The sequence below is a fragment of the Erinaceus europaeus genome, chromosome 3, assembly GCF_950295315.1.
Source record: "Erinaceus europaeus chromosome 3, mEriEur2.1, whole genome shotgun sequence".
Taxonomy (NCBI): domain Eukaryota; kingdom Metazoa; phylum Chordata; class Mammalia; order Eulipotyphla; family Erinaceidae; genus Erinaceus; species Erinaceus europaeus.
This window is the reverse complement of record NC_080164.1, coordinates 33,638,963-33,654,437: the sequence shown is the minus strand read 5'-3', so window position 1 is coordinate 33,654,437 and position 15,475 is coordinate 33,638,963. Positions and strand designations below refer to the sequence as shown.

Sequence of the window (15,475 nt, the reverse complement as noted above, 5' to 3'; positions counted from 1 at the left end):
GTATGGGATGATCCCACTCATCAACAGAAGTTGAGAAAGAAGAACAGAAAGGGAAACTAAAAGCAGGATCTGACTAAATCTAGAGTAGGGCACCAAAGTAAAAACCCTTGGGTGAGGGGGAGGGTGGACATTAGGCTTCCTGGGGTGGTGGGGGGCAGGGGTGGGTGGATGGGAGGGGACACAGTCTTTTGGTGGTGGGAATGGTGTTTATGTACACTCCTATTAAATTGTAGTCATATAAATCACTATTTAATTAATATGGGGGGGAAATTGATTGTATGTCTTGAACTTTCTAAAACACAGGCTGAGTCTTTTTAATACATAGGCTGAGTCTTTGATATGTTGACTCTCTTGAAAGCCTAGACCAGTGAGAACAGAAGCAACCAGTGGCACAGCTATATACAAGATGTTGGGTTTTATACAGCAAATTCTAACAAAGGGACTTTTCAAAGTTAACCCAATTACCAAATAATGTGATGATAACAATAACTATCCATTGTCTTTTTGAACCCTAAGACAGCAGGAACCTCACATTTCCACTATAGAGCCTATATTTCCCCCAGTCCTGGAACCTTAGGGTGGGGTGCACTTTCCTGCATGCTTCTCTCAATTCATCTCAAATAATATTGCATCTGCCAATCACAACCTAATCAACACAATGAGTGCCACCTCAGCATGCTTCACTTCAGACTGTGTCCAGAGACTTCAGTTGTGGAATGACAACCCTTCAGCTTCATTAATTGGGTGAGACCTTTCCTTTCATAGGATTCTCTAATTCCATTCCAGGTGGTTCACTTCCTAACAAAGTCCCAAAACCTAGAATATAGACCAGGTCCCCTGACATAGAGCATATGTTCACATGTATCCATAAACCAGAGCAAAATATATACCTGAAAGCAAAAGTACACAATAGTCTGCAGTGAGTAACCCCCCAACACTTCATCTGCACTATCCAGCCTTTAGGTCCATAATTGTTCAACAATTTGTTTGGTTTTGTATGTTAACTCTCTTTTCAGCCACCAGGTTCCAGATGCCAGCAGGATGCTGACCAGACTTCCCTGGACAAATGACCTCACCAGTGTGTCCTGGAGCTCCGTTTCCCCAGAGACCCACCCTACTAGGGAAAGAGAGAGGCAGACTGGGTATATGGATCGCATAGTCAATGCCCATGTTCAGCGGGGAAGCAATTACAGAAGCCAGACCTTCCACCTTCTGCAACCCACAATGACCTTGGGTCCATACTCCCAGAAGGATAGAGAATTGGAAAGCTATCAGGGGAGGGGATGGGATATAGAGACCTGGTGGTGGGAATTGTGTGGAGTTGTACACCTCCTATCCTATGGTTTTGTTAATGTCTCCTTTTTAAAATAAATAAATAAATAAATGGGGAAAAATAAAAGAAAAAAAGTTCTTATGAAGAACATTTATGAGTGGACACTGGCATAATATATAGCTTTACTTTCTGTCTTTTTTTTAAATATTTACTTATGTGTTTAGTTTTAAACAAGAGAAAAAATAGATCTCATCTCAGCTCTGGCATATTATGGGTGCTGGGGATTGAAGCTGGAACAAAATTAATGTTTTTTGCTTCTCTTTTTAAATCCCACAAAAGAAGATGCTGCCTGTGCTTTGTGAGCATTTTACACTGAAGCCTCAAGGGGTGTACTGGGTGTCAGGCAGGGAGGCATGGGGTCAGTGCAAGGGAATCGAGTTCTGTCCATTAGGGACACTCACTGGCCCTCCAGAGCTCTCTTTGCACTTGGGAGAACTAGACAAGAACAGAATCCCAGATAACACACTCCGTTCTCCCCCAGCCAGTACACTTCCCCAGGGGAAGACAGAAGATCCCAAATCAACGCATCAAAGGGTGTCACATCCGAGGTTCCTGCAAGTGGCAGCAAGAGTTCCCCTCAGGTGCTTCTCTTCTTCTAAAAGGCCAGGGGACCTAGGCAAGGAACATCTCCCTCCAGTGTTTGTGCACACCTCTCTTCCTTGCACCTGGAGCAACTCTTCAGGAAGGCTCTCACCTGTGGCGGTCAGCTTCAGTCAGTTTTACCCAGATCAGACCTGTCTGGAGTAGAGCCTCAAGAGCCAGAGCATTTGCTCCTAGACAGGGCTGACCTGCCCAAAGCCCACTCAGATTCCAGAGAGATCACTGACCAAGAGGTGAATGATGAGGGGCTGGACACTAGTGAATCCAGATGAGCACACAAGTTACCATGCATAAGGACCCGGGTTTGAGCCCTCACTCCCCACCTGTGGGACATGTCATGAGTGGTAAAAACAGGTCTACAGGTGTCTCTTTTTATTTCTCCACCTCTATCTCTCCCACCCCTCTAGTTTCTCTCTGTCCTATCAAATAAAATAGGAAAATGAGGAGGAGGAAGAAAATGAGAGAAAAGAAAAAATGACCCCAAGGAGTGGTGGATTCATATTGCTGGCACCAAGCCCCAGTAATAACCCTGGTGATAATTTAAAACGAAGAATAGAAGGGAGGGAGGAAGTGAAGGAGGGAGAGAGGGAGGAAGGAAGGAAGGAAGGAAGGAAGGAAGGAAGGAAGGATCTTTAAGCAAAAAGGAGAAGGAAGAGGAGGAGGAAGAGGAGAAGGTGGAGGAGGAGAGAGAAGAAGAGGAGGAAGAAGAAGTGAATGATTCTGTGAAGGGGTTTCCCCACTGACCAAAAACAGGAGTCTCTGAGGATCTGGAGCACAACTATTTCCCCAGACCCGGGTCTCAGCTGATACAGCAAGCACAGGGCTAGAGGTCAGTGCAGTCCATGTCCTGGCCAAGGAAGCCCACTAACCTTGTCAGACAGGGATGGGACTAAAGCATCACCATTGGTCCCAATGTTTGAGCATCCTTCCTCTTACCTAGATCTCTCCAAACCATGACACCCTTAACACTGATGGTGTTGAACCAGGCTGGCTGCCTGTCTTTCAGTGCCTTCTCCAGCCAAGTTTACTACGCTTGTCCACTCCACTCCATATCACCCTAGGGTTCTGGTTACTCAGGGCACTGAGTCTGCTTCCCCAAAGCTCTGCATTCTCCCTTTTATTAGCACCTTTACCACTTAGGGAGCCTTCTTTTGTAGTATCAATTCCTGCTGGAAGTTGCTCATCCTCCAAGATGCTGTGAAAGTCCCCATCATGTCCACAAGGGCAACCCAAATTGGACTCCTGTCACTGGAATTGAAGCCAGCCTTCCCTCATACTCTCTCTAGATGACAGCTGTGTTCCCATGACACTGGACTTTTCCAAGTTCCTCTATACCCACCTGCTTCTCCACTCTGGCTTTGTGTATTGTTCATTTTTCCTTTTTTTTATATTTTATTTTATTTATTTATTCCCTTTTGTTGCCCTTGTTGTTTTATTGTTGTAGTTATTATTGTTGTCGTCGTTGTTGGATAGGACAGAGAGAAATGGAGAGAGGAGGGGAAGACAGAGAGGAGGAGAGAAAGATAGACACCTGCAGACCTGCTTCACCGCCTGTGAAGCGACGCCCCTGCAGGTGGGGAGCCGGGGTTCGAACCGGGATCCTTATGCCGGTCCTTGTGCTTTGCGCCACCTGCGCTTAACCTGCTTCACTACAGCCTGACTCCCCCCTTTTTTTTTTGCCTTTCTTTCTTCTTTTCCTTCTTTCATTTCTTTCCACCTGCACAGCTTTAACATTCCAAGTGAACTGGTTGTTTGGTTTCGTTCAATTTTGTTTTGTTTTGTATAAATGGAGAGAGAGACATACAGAGAAAGAAAGACACTTGCAGTACTACTTCACCACTCTTGAAGAGTCTTACCCCTGTAGATAGTGACTGGGGACTTGAACCAGAGTCCTTGCACATAGTTACATGTACAAGAACCCTGTCTTATTCCTCTTTACATCTCACCACACCCCTGCCATCTCCTCCCAGCAAAGGGTCCCTGGTATATACATATAGCAGGCATTCAACAAATTCTTATTATATTGAAATAAGTTATTTTATTTTATTTTTTACAGATAGAGAATGAGAGACCACAACACTGAGCCTTCCTTCGTTGTGGTAGAGTTCAGGCTCATACCTGGGTTGTACACATGGCAAAGCAACACATTATCCAAGTGAACTATTTCACAGGTTCCAAAATGAAGTTAACTATAGATTCTGCTCCTAGTCTTGAAAAAGTGTCAGTGCTGTTTGCTGGAGAGAAATATACAGGTCCAGGACCTGTTCCCAGAGGATTCAGGAATCATGTGTCTCTTCCATGTTCTTAACACCTTGTGGAATAATTTTCCTTCAGTTCTTGAAAAAGCCCTTCAGCCACATGCCAGACATGGATTTTGTTCTTTTCTTCTAAATGTAGTCAGTCATGTCCCCATCTTATTCAGGGACTTAAGGCACAAAATAAAAGTCAGCTTTGGGATCAAGAAACTGGAAGGATAGCCATGACCACAAATGGTAGACAAGACATCTCAACTTTTGTTCTGTGTGCTTCTAAACAGAAGACTGGTCACCATAGCAACACCCACTTCTATCATTACCTCAGAGGGAGAGGACATCTTTGAAAAGAGATCTACTTAGCAACTTGTCATGTTAACTTCTGTGCTTCTTACAGAATTGCTCAGGAATCCAGGCCTGAGCACCCTGAGGTAAAAGGCACCTTGGTGAGCAATCTAGAAGGTACTGCTATAGCCAAAAATGGCCACTTCTTGACCTGCCCCCACCTGTCGTGGATGAGTCAGATACTGGTGCCTACCTAAAGCCACATTCTATTGGCCCTGCATACAGAGTAGTGACAAGGCCAATTGTTATTTAAAAATAAATAAATAATGAATGCTGCTGTGCAAAGTGTACAGAATCAGGCCTAACATCAGGACAGTATATGCACTAGGCCTTCCCCAGGTATCACTGGGGAATCAGACTGTCTCCCGTCCCATCCCCAAGGGTCCAGCCTTCCTGGTCACAGATCCAGTCCAGCTCTCACCATGCCACCTGCATTCTGTGGAACAGTATATTTTCCTAACCCAGAAAGAATGAGAACTAGAAAAGCACATCTTATACCTACAGCCTCTCCCAGACCCCAGTGTGTTTCCTTTCCCTCTCTCTCTCTCTCTCTCTCTCTCTCTCTCTCTCTCTCTCCTTTTCCTCTGGAGAAACCTGAACTAATACAAAAGAAGAAAATGTATTACACTTTACAGCAGGTGATAACCAGTGCTTCTTCAGGTGCAACACATGATTTGGACAGAAGCTGATATTCTCAGGGCTGGTGACCTAGCAAGTCACAGCATGTCACCCAGAAGAATGCAGGGCTGTGTCTTCAAATAGCAGTTGACAAGCTGGAGTATATAAGTCACTGTTAAAGGTGCATCTGCTGGGGCCATGTGGTTGCATGCCCTGTACAGCACACATGTCACCATGCACAAGGGCCCTGGGTCAAAGCCCCCAGTCCCCACCTGCAAGGAGGAAGCATCACAAATGGTGAAGCAGTGCTAAGGGTATCTCTTTTTTTCTCCCCCATTCTATCCCCACTTTTCCTCTAAACTTCTCTCTAACTTTATCAAAATTAATGAAAATAGAATGGCTTTTATTAAAAAAAAAAAAAAAGAGAGAGAGAGAGAGAGAGAGAGGCAACTAGTTTATTCCTCCTTCATCCCCAACACCAGCAAAAAGTAGACCCCCCCACCCCCACCACCATCATCACCAATAGCATCTTTGGAGTGACTTCCAGAGGCTGAATTCCCCACAGACAAACACATGGCACAGTCATCCACCCTGCATGGAGGAGGAGGGGTCTCTGCTGTCATCACTGAGAACCTTAAGTCTGCTTTACTATCATGAAAAAGAACATCAAACCTGAGACTCATTCACACATAACTCATTCTGTGGGAATGCAAATGCAGGAGAGACCAATGGTATGAAAATGTGGATAAGGGAGTTCATTCCCCACCAGCTTGAGATGGGTGCCTTCAACTACTTTTGCATCATGGTTTGCTCTCTCTAGTGAGAAGCACAAAGAGGACTAGCAAAATAGCTCACTTAGTGCACTGCTTTGGCCCAAGTTCAAGCCTGCCCCCACCACACTAAAAGAAGTTTCAGTGCTATGGTCTCTTTTTTCTCTTCTCTTCTATTTTATCTCTCTATCTCTCTCTCTGTCACTGCAAAGAAATAATTTGAGATAATAAATAAATAAATAAATAAATATTATTGATAAAGGCCAGGGAAGTAGCACAGAGGTTGTGCACCAGCCTTTCAGACATGAGGTCCCAGAGACACCAGGTTGAATATCTGGAACCAGATAAGCCAGAACTGAACAGTGTTTTAGTCTCTTTCTCTTTCACACTGAAAATACATATATAAGTCTTAGGGCTAGGGAGAGAGCATAATGGTTATGGAAATGGATTTTCATGAGGTCTCCAGGTTGAATCCCTAGTACTGTCATAAGCCAGAGCTAAGCAGTGCTATGAAAGGGGGAGTGTGTGAGAAAGAATGAAAGAAAGAAAGAAAGAAAGAAAGAAAGAAAGAAAGAAAGAAAGAAAGAAAGAAAGAAAAAAAGAAAGAAAGAAATCTTTTTTAAAAGGGAGGGCAGGGGTAGGCAGTCAGTGGCACACCTGGTCAAGTGCACATTACCATGCTTTAGTACCTGGGTTGAAGCTCCTGGTCTGCACCTGCAGGATGAAAGCTTCATGAGGGATGAAGCAGTGCTGCAGGTCTCTATCTATCTGTGTGCCTCCCTTCCCCTCTCAATTTCTCTGTCTCTAGCCAATAAAAATAAAAATTTGTTAAAGTGAAGTTGCTTTCCCTTTAAAAACCGGGGTGGGTGGTGTCCCAGAGCAAATGCAATTGAAGTTGCTTCTCATTCTGCCCAACACCCTGCAAGATGAGGTCCTGTCTTCCTGTAACTCCCCAGAAGACCCTGTAGTCTGCGGAAGCCTCCTGAGAGCTGCCCTGGGGGCTGGGGGCCTGCAGGGCCTGGGAACCATGGGTGAGGTACAGAGGCCAAATGCCCCGCAGTCAGCTGCCCTGCATTCAAGGCTGGCTTAGAGGGGGACTGTGGGACTCACATTCACAAGCACAAAAGTCACTGGCAGCGCTGAGTTCCGCAGACCCATGCAGCCAGACTTTCTCACTACCAGACAATACTCATTCGACAACGCGCGCCTACTAAGAAGCACAACATTTCATTAAGCAAATCAAGTGCGGATTTGCTAGCTTTCGCGTCTATAGAGACAGTGAGGCTTTTCCCAGAGGAAGGAGCGCTGGCAGCTTCAACCCTAATCCTTCACACAGCCCACAAAGTAGCCATAAACCCTGAAAGAAATGAGAACAGGTTTAAGAGAAATGACAGCCAGGATAACGGCACCTTATTATTCTTCACTCTATTTTGTCCCCTCCCTGGTGTCTCTTTCTGCTTTTTTTTTTCTTACTCTACTTTTAATTTATGGCATGTTCATATATGTTTTTTATTCCTTGATAAGCCACCTGAAATCCTCCCATGAACAGAGAGGGATACAAAGAAATAGCAAATGAAATGAGCTGCAAATGAAGCCAGGGACAAGCGGTCGACTGTCATGTGACTGAGGAAGGGATTGGGGGATGGTGTCTGCTGCAGTTATGACCAGGTGAGAATGGAGAATTTGAACACAAGGCAGCAATATGAGGTGTTTTGTTTTGTTTTGTTTTGTTTTGTTTCGTTTCGTTTCATTTCATTTCGTTTCGTTTCGTTTTGTTTTGTTTTTGCCTCCAGGGTTATTGCTGGGGCTCAGTACCTGCACCATAAGTCCACTGCTCCTGGAGGCTACTTTTTCTTTTCTTTTTTTTTTTGTTGTTGCCCTTGTTGTTTTATCATTGATGTGGTTATTATTGTTGTTGTTATTGATGTCGTTGTTGCTGGATAGGATAGAGAGAAATAGAGAGAGAAAGGGAAGACAGAGGGGAGAGAAAGATAGACACCTGCAGACCTGCTTCACTGCTTGTGAAGCGACTCCCCTGTAGGTGGGGAGCCAGGGGCTTGAACCAGGATCCTTATGCCAGTCCATGCACTTTTCGCCATGTACACTGAACCAGCTGCACTACCACTGGACACCCCGTTAGGGGTTTTTAAGGGCCCCTAACTTCAAAGACTTTCTGCCCCAGAGAAGGCTTCCTGCTAATGAAAGAACCCACAGCACTAGAATTTCCTGGAGAGCTAAGCGGACACACACACACACACACACACACACACACACACACACACACAATGAATATTCTTCAACCCCCACTGAACTGAAGTTTCTGAGCAAAAGATCTTCACCAGGCCCCTACTATGAGCGTCATGGTCCCAAGAAGCACCAAACTCAGCCTGGCAGGTGGCTCACCCAGTAGAGCACACACATTACCATGTGCAAGGACCTGGGTTTGAATCCTAGGACACCACATGAAAGAGCCTGCAGTGGGGAGACCTCATAGGCAGTGGAGCAGTGCTGCAGTGTCTCCTTCTTTGTTTCTCTCATCCTCCACCTAGAGGAAAGAAGAAAACAAACGGTGGCTGGGAGCAGTAGTCATACAGGCACCAAATCCCAGTGATAACCTTGGTAAAGAAAGAGAGAGAGAGAGAGAGGGAAAAGAAAGAAGGGAGGGAGGAAGGAAGGAAGGAAGGAAGGAAGGAAGGAAGGAAGGAAAAGAGGGAGAAAAAAAGAAAGAAAGAGAGAGAAAGAAAGAAAGAAAAGAAAGAAAGAAAGAAAGAAAGAAAGAGAAAGAAAGGAAGGAAGGAAGGAAGGAAGGAAGGAAGGAAGGAAGGAAGGAAGGAAGGAAGGAAGAAAGAAAGATCAAGCTCCTTGGTGATTTCCAAGGTATGTGCTTCCATCAACTAGGGGTTGCTGGTCACCAAGTTTCCTGCATCCCATAACTGAGTCTCCACAGCTTTCTATATGACTTGTCCTCTCTCTCTCTCTCTCTCTCTCTCTCTCTCACACACACACACACACACACACACACACACACACACACACACACACACACACACACCTACTCACTCTTCAGGACCCCTCTTCTGACCCTGGCTTCAGAACTCCCACACTAAATAGCAACACTTCAGTTTGTTGATCCCTATAGGAACTTACTCACCCTAAACACACAAGGATGAGCCAATAAAGCAGACTCAGTTACAGTTTGGATGCTATGAGCATTTCCATGTCTCTGAGCCTAGCTCTAACAAACCCCATCTCCCTCAGCCAGCCCCCCTGCATGCCACTTCCCCTCAACACAGGACTCAGGTTCCAGCCTCAGCTTACATGCTACCTGCTCCAGGAAGCCTTCTTTGATTTCTTTCCATTTGTTTAGCCAACATTTTCCGAGTGTCCACTATGGATCAGGCATTTTTCTGGGTCAAAAACAAGCAGCAATGGCCTCTGTCTGGACCTTCAAACAGCAGGAAATTGGTGAAATGACTGTCACCCCAGGCTATCCCCATGTCTCTGCTTGAGCCCTTTTCTTATTTTTTAAATAATTTATTTATTTAAAAATAAAGGAGACATTAACAAAAGATAGGAGGGGTACAACTCCACGCAATTCCCAACACCAGAACTCCATATCCCATCCCCTCACCTGATAGCTTTCCCATTCTTTAGCCCTCTGGGAGTATGGACCCAGGGTCATTGTGGGTTGCAGAAAGAGGAAGGTCTGGCTTCTGTAATTGCTTTCCCACTGAACATGGGCATTGACTGGTCGATCCATACTCCCAGTCTGCCTCTCTTTCCCTAGTAGGGTGGGTCTCTGGGGAAGCGGAGCTCCAGGACACATCTTTTCTTATTTTTTATATTACTCCTACACCTTTGGGAAAACTGAGTCTTGCTCATTAAGCTGGAGGCTTATGCCTTTTCTAGTAAGGCTTAGTGAATGAACAAGAGACAGAAAGCAACCTAGCTTACAGCAGGGAAAACTACACATATCTAAAGATGAAAGCTAAGCTCTATCAAAACCATGAGGAGGGGGCTAGTGCTGGCGTACCCAGTTAAGCACACATATCAGCATGCACAAGGATCTACGTTCAAACCCCCACTCCCCACCTGCAGAGGGGAAGCTTAGTAAGCAGTGAAGCAAGTCTGCAGGTGCTCTCTTTCCTTCTCCACCTCCCTCTCCCCTCTCAGTGTCTCTCTGTCTTGTCATATAAAACAGAAAGGAAAAATGGCTGCAGGAAGTGGTGGATTCATAGTGTTGGCACCAAGCCCCGGTGGTAACCCTAGTATCAAGAAAAAGAAAAAGACACACAAGGAGATGCTACCACTCTCTTATTAAAATGGCCAAAATCTGAGACACTAGTAATATCAAGTGCTAACAAGGATGTGAATCAATAGAACCTCTAATTGTTTTTTTGTTTGTTTTAATTTTACTAGTGATTCAATATTGATTTACGAAACTACATTTCAACAGGCGTATAAATTCGACACCGTTCCCACCACCAGAGTTCTGAATCCCAAGTCCCTCAGTGCAAACCACCACAATTCTCCCACAGCTGTAGATCTGGGTTAACTGTCATTTCTACAACTGTCTACCTTTGCCCCCTTTTTCTTCCAGATCCAGTCCTCTCTTTCCCTCCAAGCCGCACACGACTCTATTACAACAAAATCAAAACTGTTTTGTGGGGTGCAGAAGGTAGAAGTTCTGGCTTCTGTAATTGCTTCTCCACTGTAATTGGATGTCAGCAGGTGGATCCATACCCCCAGCTTTCCATAGTGAGGTAGGACTCTGGAGAGGTAAGGTTCCAAGACACATTGGTGAGGTCATCTGCCCAGAGAAGTCAGGGTGAAATCATAGGACCTCTCATTGTTGATAGAAATGTGACAACAAGGTAGCCACTTTGGAAGACAGTTCAGAGGTTTCTCTGATCATAAGGACTAGTTATCATGCTCCTTGGTATCTATCCAACAGAAGTGAAAATTCGTATCCATATCAAACACCAAAATAAAGCAAAACAAAAAGCCTGCACATGAATATTTATAACATCTTTATTCAAAATTGCCAAATACATCTTGCTTGAAAATAACTAAGATGCCCTTTAGCAGCTGAAGTCCATTCAAATAATGGGATATTACTCAGCATGAAAAATGAAATAGTCATCAAGCTGTGAAAAAGGGGTGGAGAAAAGAGCGAGTTAGAGTGCACAGACCAGGCTTGAGTCCCAGCACTACCTAGACAGATGCTTGTGAAAGCCCCAATACCATGGTGGCCTGCCTGCCCTCCCTTCTCTCTCAGTGAAAAAGTTGGTCCAAGAGCAGTGAAATCTTGAGTAGCTAGTTCTAAAAAAAAAGAAAAAAGAAAAATAAATAAATAGATAAAATAAAATCTTAAAAATAAGGACAAATTTAAATGCACATTACTAAGGCAAAACAGCCAGTCTGAAAACTGTGTGATGCCAACTATTGAGAACTCTGGAAAATGTAAAACTAGGGAGGCAATAAGGAGAGCAGTGACTGTCCAGTGACCAGATGGAGCACAGGGGAGTTTTAGGGCAGTGAAAGTATTTCATATCGTTCTGCCATGCATGAAGCTGTTAGTACAGGGAGCTGCCTCATACCAGAAACCACATCAGACCTCAAACCCCATAGACTCCATCCTCACCCCCTCCACCACCCCCAACCCACCCAGGTGATGCAGGTGTTCCCATGCTCAGTGGGCTGTCCCAAGGCCACCCAGGTAAGGACAAGGATCTGGGCCACAGGTAGCTAGAAAGCTAAAGTGCCAACTGTCTTTATGGATCTCAGCCCCTGAGGAGGCTGTACACACACACACACACACACACACACACACACACACACACACCCTGCAGCCAGCAGCCAGCAGCCAGCCTACCTGACTTGCACATTCCTCAGGTGGCTGTGGCCTGGGAACAGTGACATACTGCAGGGGAGGAGGGAAATCTGGACAGAAAAGCCCCAGGTAATGTAAGTGGAAACCCTAACCTTCAGCCCTGCACCTGGTGTTTTTGCATTTCCCCGAACAGCTGGATGGATTGTGTGTGTGAAGCTTCAAGCTGCCATCAGGTGTGGCCTGCAGGAACTGAGCTCCAACCTACAGCTGCCCATGGTGACCAGACAGCTGGACTAGGTCCCAAAGCCACTTCACTTCAAGCCTGGAAATTCTGTGATGGAACCTACGTAGAGGTTCTATCTCCTGGGCGACCTAGAAAACACCTGGGAGTTCCCCATGACCTCAGCTCTAAGCTGCACCCCCTCCCTCCATACAGGACCCTCCCCCAACCCAGAACCTCCCTGCAGCCCAGGCAGGGAGACAGTCTCTTGGCTCTAGGGAGGAGGCATTCATAAACTGTCCTCCATGGGTAACTGGGGGACTAAAGGGAGACAGACCCCTAAGGTCAGCTCTCCAAACTTAAGGTTATGCCACCCACAAACCTCCCTACCCCCATCCCTTAGTTTATATCAGTGGGGGATCCCAAGTGTCTGCTTCCCACTGGTACCAATTATGTGGGCAGCCTACCCCAAAGGCATGTGAGCACCATGAGAAGAAGAAGGACCCAAAAAGCTTGGGAAGCCTGCCCAAGGTCACATCACTGGAAGAGAACATGGAGCCAGGATGGGCTCCGAGGCTCCAAGCCTACCTGTGCAGAAACAGTAGCTCCTCTGTTTAAGGAGAGCAGCCCAAACATGTCTCCTGGTATCCACCACCTTCATGAACCGATGGCAGGCCCCAGTGTTAATTCAGGGGGCCTCACACGCCAAAGACAAGGACCATAACTACAGTAAGAGGTAGGGAGTGGCATGATTTACTGCAAATAACTGACCAGTGCCCGAGTCCTGCATCAGCAGGGCAGCCCCAGCTGTGTCAGACAGACAGGCACGTGCCACGTGGTCAGGAGCCACAACGGAGGTGGAGGAGGCCTCTGCAGCTGCAGGAGGGTGGGGGAAGAGGCAGTCAGCTGGTGCCTTCTGGAAGTGCTGATACCCGCCCAGTGTGGCTGGTTGAGACAAGGAAGTGGGAGCCACAGACCTTCACCCACAGACAAGGCCAGGACCCCAGAGAGTGACTGAGGGAGAAGGTGGCCAGGAGGCTGGGGAGATAGCATAAAGTTCATGCAAAGAAACTGTCATGCCTAAGGCTCCAAAGTCCCAGGTTCAATACCATAAGCCAGATCTGAGTAGTACTCTGGTAAAAATAATAATAATAATAATAACAATAAACTTGGGGCTGGGCATCAGTGCATGTCATTAAATGCACATGTTGCAATGCACAAGGACTCAGGTTTAAGATCCTGTTTCCACCTGCAGGAGGGAAGCTTCACTAGTAAACCAGACCTATTTTGCCCATGTCATTTTTTTTCCCCTCCAAGGTTATCTCTGGCACTCGGTGCTGGCACTACAAATCCATACCCTTAGTGACCATTTTTTCCTCTTTTTTTCTCCCTCCATTTTATTTGATAGCACAGAGAGAAATTGAGAGGAGGAGGAGGCAAGGAGAGAAAAAGATAGACACCTGCAGATCTGCTTCACTGCTTGTGAATCATCCTTCTGCAGGTAGGGAGCTGGGGGCTCAAACCTGTTCCCTTGAGCAGGTCCTTGCACATAGTACTATGTATACTTAACCAGGTGCACCACTGCCTGGCCCCCTGTCTCTGTCCCTTTTTTTTTTCCCTCCAGGGTTATTGCTGGTCTCGGTGCCTGCACCATGAATCCACTGCTCCTGGAGGCCACTTTTCCCCACTTTTTGTTGCCCTTTTTGTTGTAGCCCAGTTGTGGTTATTATTATTGCCATTGTTGATATTGTTCATTGTTGGATAGGACAGAGAGAAATGGAGAGAGGAGGGGAAGACAGAGAGGGGGAGAGAAAGACAGACACCTGCAGACCTGCTTCACTGCTTGTAAAGGGACTCACCTGCAGGTGGGGGGCCGGGAGCTCGAACCGGGATCCTTATGCCGGTCCCTGCGCTTTGCGCCACATATGCTTAACCCACTGCACCACCACCCGACCCCCTCTCTGTCCCTTTCTATCTACCCCTCCTCTCTTGATTTCTCTCTGTCTCTATCAAATAAATAAATCAAAATTAAAAGAGAGAGAGAGAGCACCAGAAGGACTTCCAACCCTACTGGAAATATCCATTTAAAATGCAAACACTCTGGAGAGATACCAACCACAGTCTGTCCAGCAGAGCGAGTCCATGAGGGCTAATGAGAACCCTCTTCTACCTCCTCTTGCTGGGCCAGGCGGCTACAGACAGATCCGTATGGCAGCTCCCCACAATCTTAGCCCCACAGCTCCCCAGACTCCAGCAAAGACACAGCAATATACTTTCAGATTATCTAAGAGTCACTTCCCCAGAGACTCACACCTATGGGTGGCTCAGATGAAAGGCATAAATCCACCTGCTTAGTTGAGCCCTTTCTCAGAGGGGCCTCTGAATGTTCATAGCTAGGACATCTATTCCCTGGAACAAAAAAGTTCAAGAGCAGAGAAAGCAAACTTACAAGCCAGTGCAGTTGAGAAGAAAAAATCTTAGGCCAGCAAAATAGCTCACTGGGATAGTGCCCTGATTCATTGTGTATGTGACCAGGGTCAACCCTAGCCTCGCCCCTACCACATTGAAGGAAGCTGGTGCTATCGTCTCTTTCACTCTGCTTCTTTGTCTCTAGACAAAATAAAACATCATCCTGCTATGCTTAAACCTCAGTGATGACCAAAGACAAATAAATAAATACATAAATACAAATTTTAAAAATGAAAAAGCAGCATTCTCTAGTACCAGGTGCCACTCTGGAAGCTCTCATGGTCATCTCTTCCAACTTGCCCCCCAGCCCCCTACACACACACACACACACACACACACACACACACGGAGTTTCTTCCTGTCTTCCCACCTTAGGCTGTCCCCAGTCAGGAGCCCTGGTCACCTTGTGGATTCAGAAGACACAACTCCCAGATGTAGTGACACCAACTCAGCAGTCAGCCTTCTCCAAGGCCTCCACCTCCATCATCAGGCTAGCCACCAGGAGATTTGTCTTCTGGGGAAAGGAGAGAAAGAACAAAACCCAAATCTGAGGGATTATTTTTACAGTCCTATCCATTCACAGCAAAGCCCCAGGCAGCGAAAGGGGCATCAGAGACACCAGGAGGATGGGAGGATGGGAGGATGGGAGGATGGGAGGATGGGAGGATGGGAGGAGGGAATGCTCTCTGCTCTCAGCTCCCTCTCTCCTCCCACCACCTGCCCCTCCTGGGAAATGAAGAAAGTGGATCAGGTCAGAGCAAAGCACTCCTCGTTCTGCCATCTCTGCAGGAAAAACTAATTAGTCACCAAATATTCAGAATGGGTAATTGCTACCTGAATTAATAAGGGCAAACAGTCTCAAGAAAACAGTGGTTTACTATTTCTGAGCTCTAGCCTTTCTGAACCTGGAGTTCCCAGACTCTGCTGGGATGAACCAGCCCTGGGGGCATGGGACTCCCAGTAATGGCCTGCAGAGAAGGGGGGACAGTAGTCTGGGCCACTTTCTCTCTCAAGGTGATTGCAAACACTTCTGTA

At 46.3% G+C, this 15,475-nt stretch overlaps 1 long non-coding RNA gene across 2 annotated transcripts; it reads right to left on the bottom strand.

The window, feature by feature from the left end:
• Nucleotides 1-3,993: 3,993 nt before the first annotated feature.
• Nucleotides 3,994-14,952, bottom strand: LOC132537469 (uncharacterized). Of its 2 annotated transcripts, XR_009548918.1 has the most exons (4): nt 14,844-14,952; nt 9,244-9,363; nt 8,378-8,463; nt 3,994-5,303 (listed from the first exon to the last, which is right to left on the bottom strand). It is a non-coding gene; the product is annotated as an uncharacterized LOC132537469 (long non-coding RNA). The 2 variants fall into 2 exon arrangements; XR_009548917.1 differs by lacking the exon at nt 3,994-5,303 and having other exon boundaries at nt 8,179-8,463.
• Between the last annotated feature and the right edge of the window lie 523 nt (nt 14,953-15,475).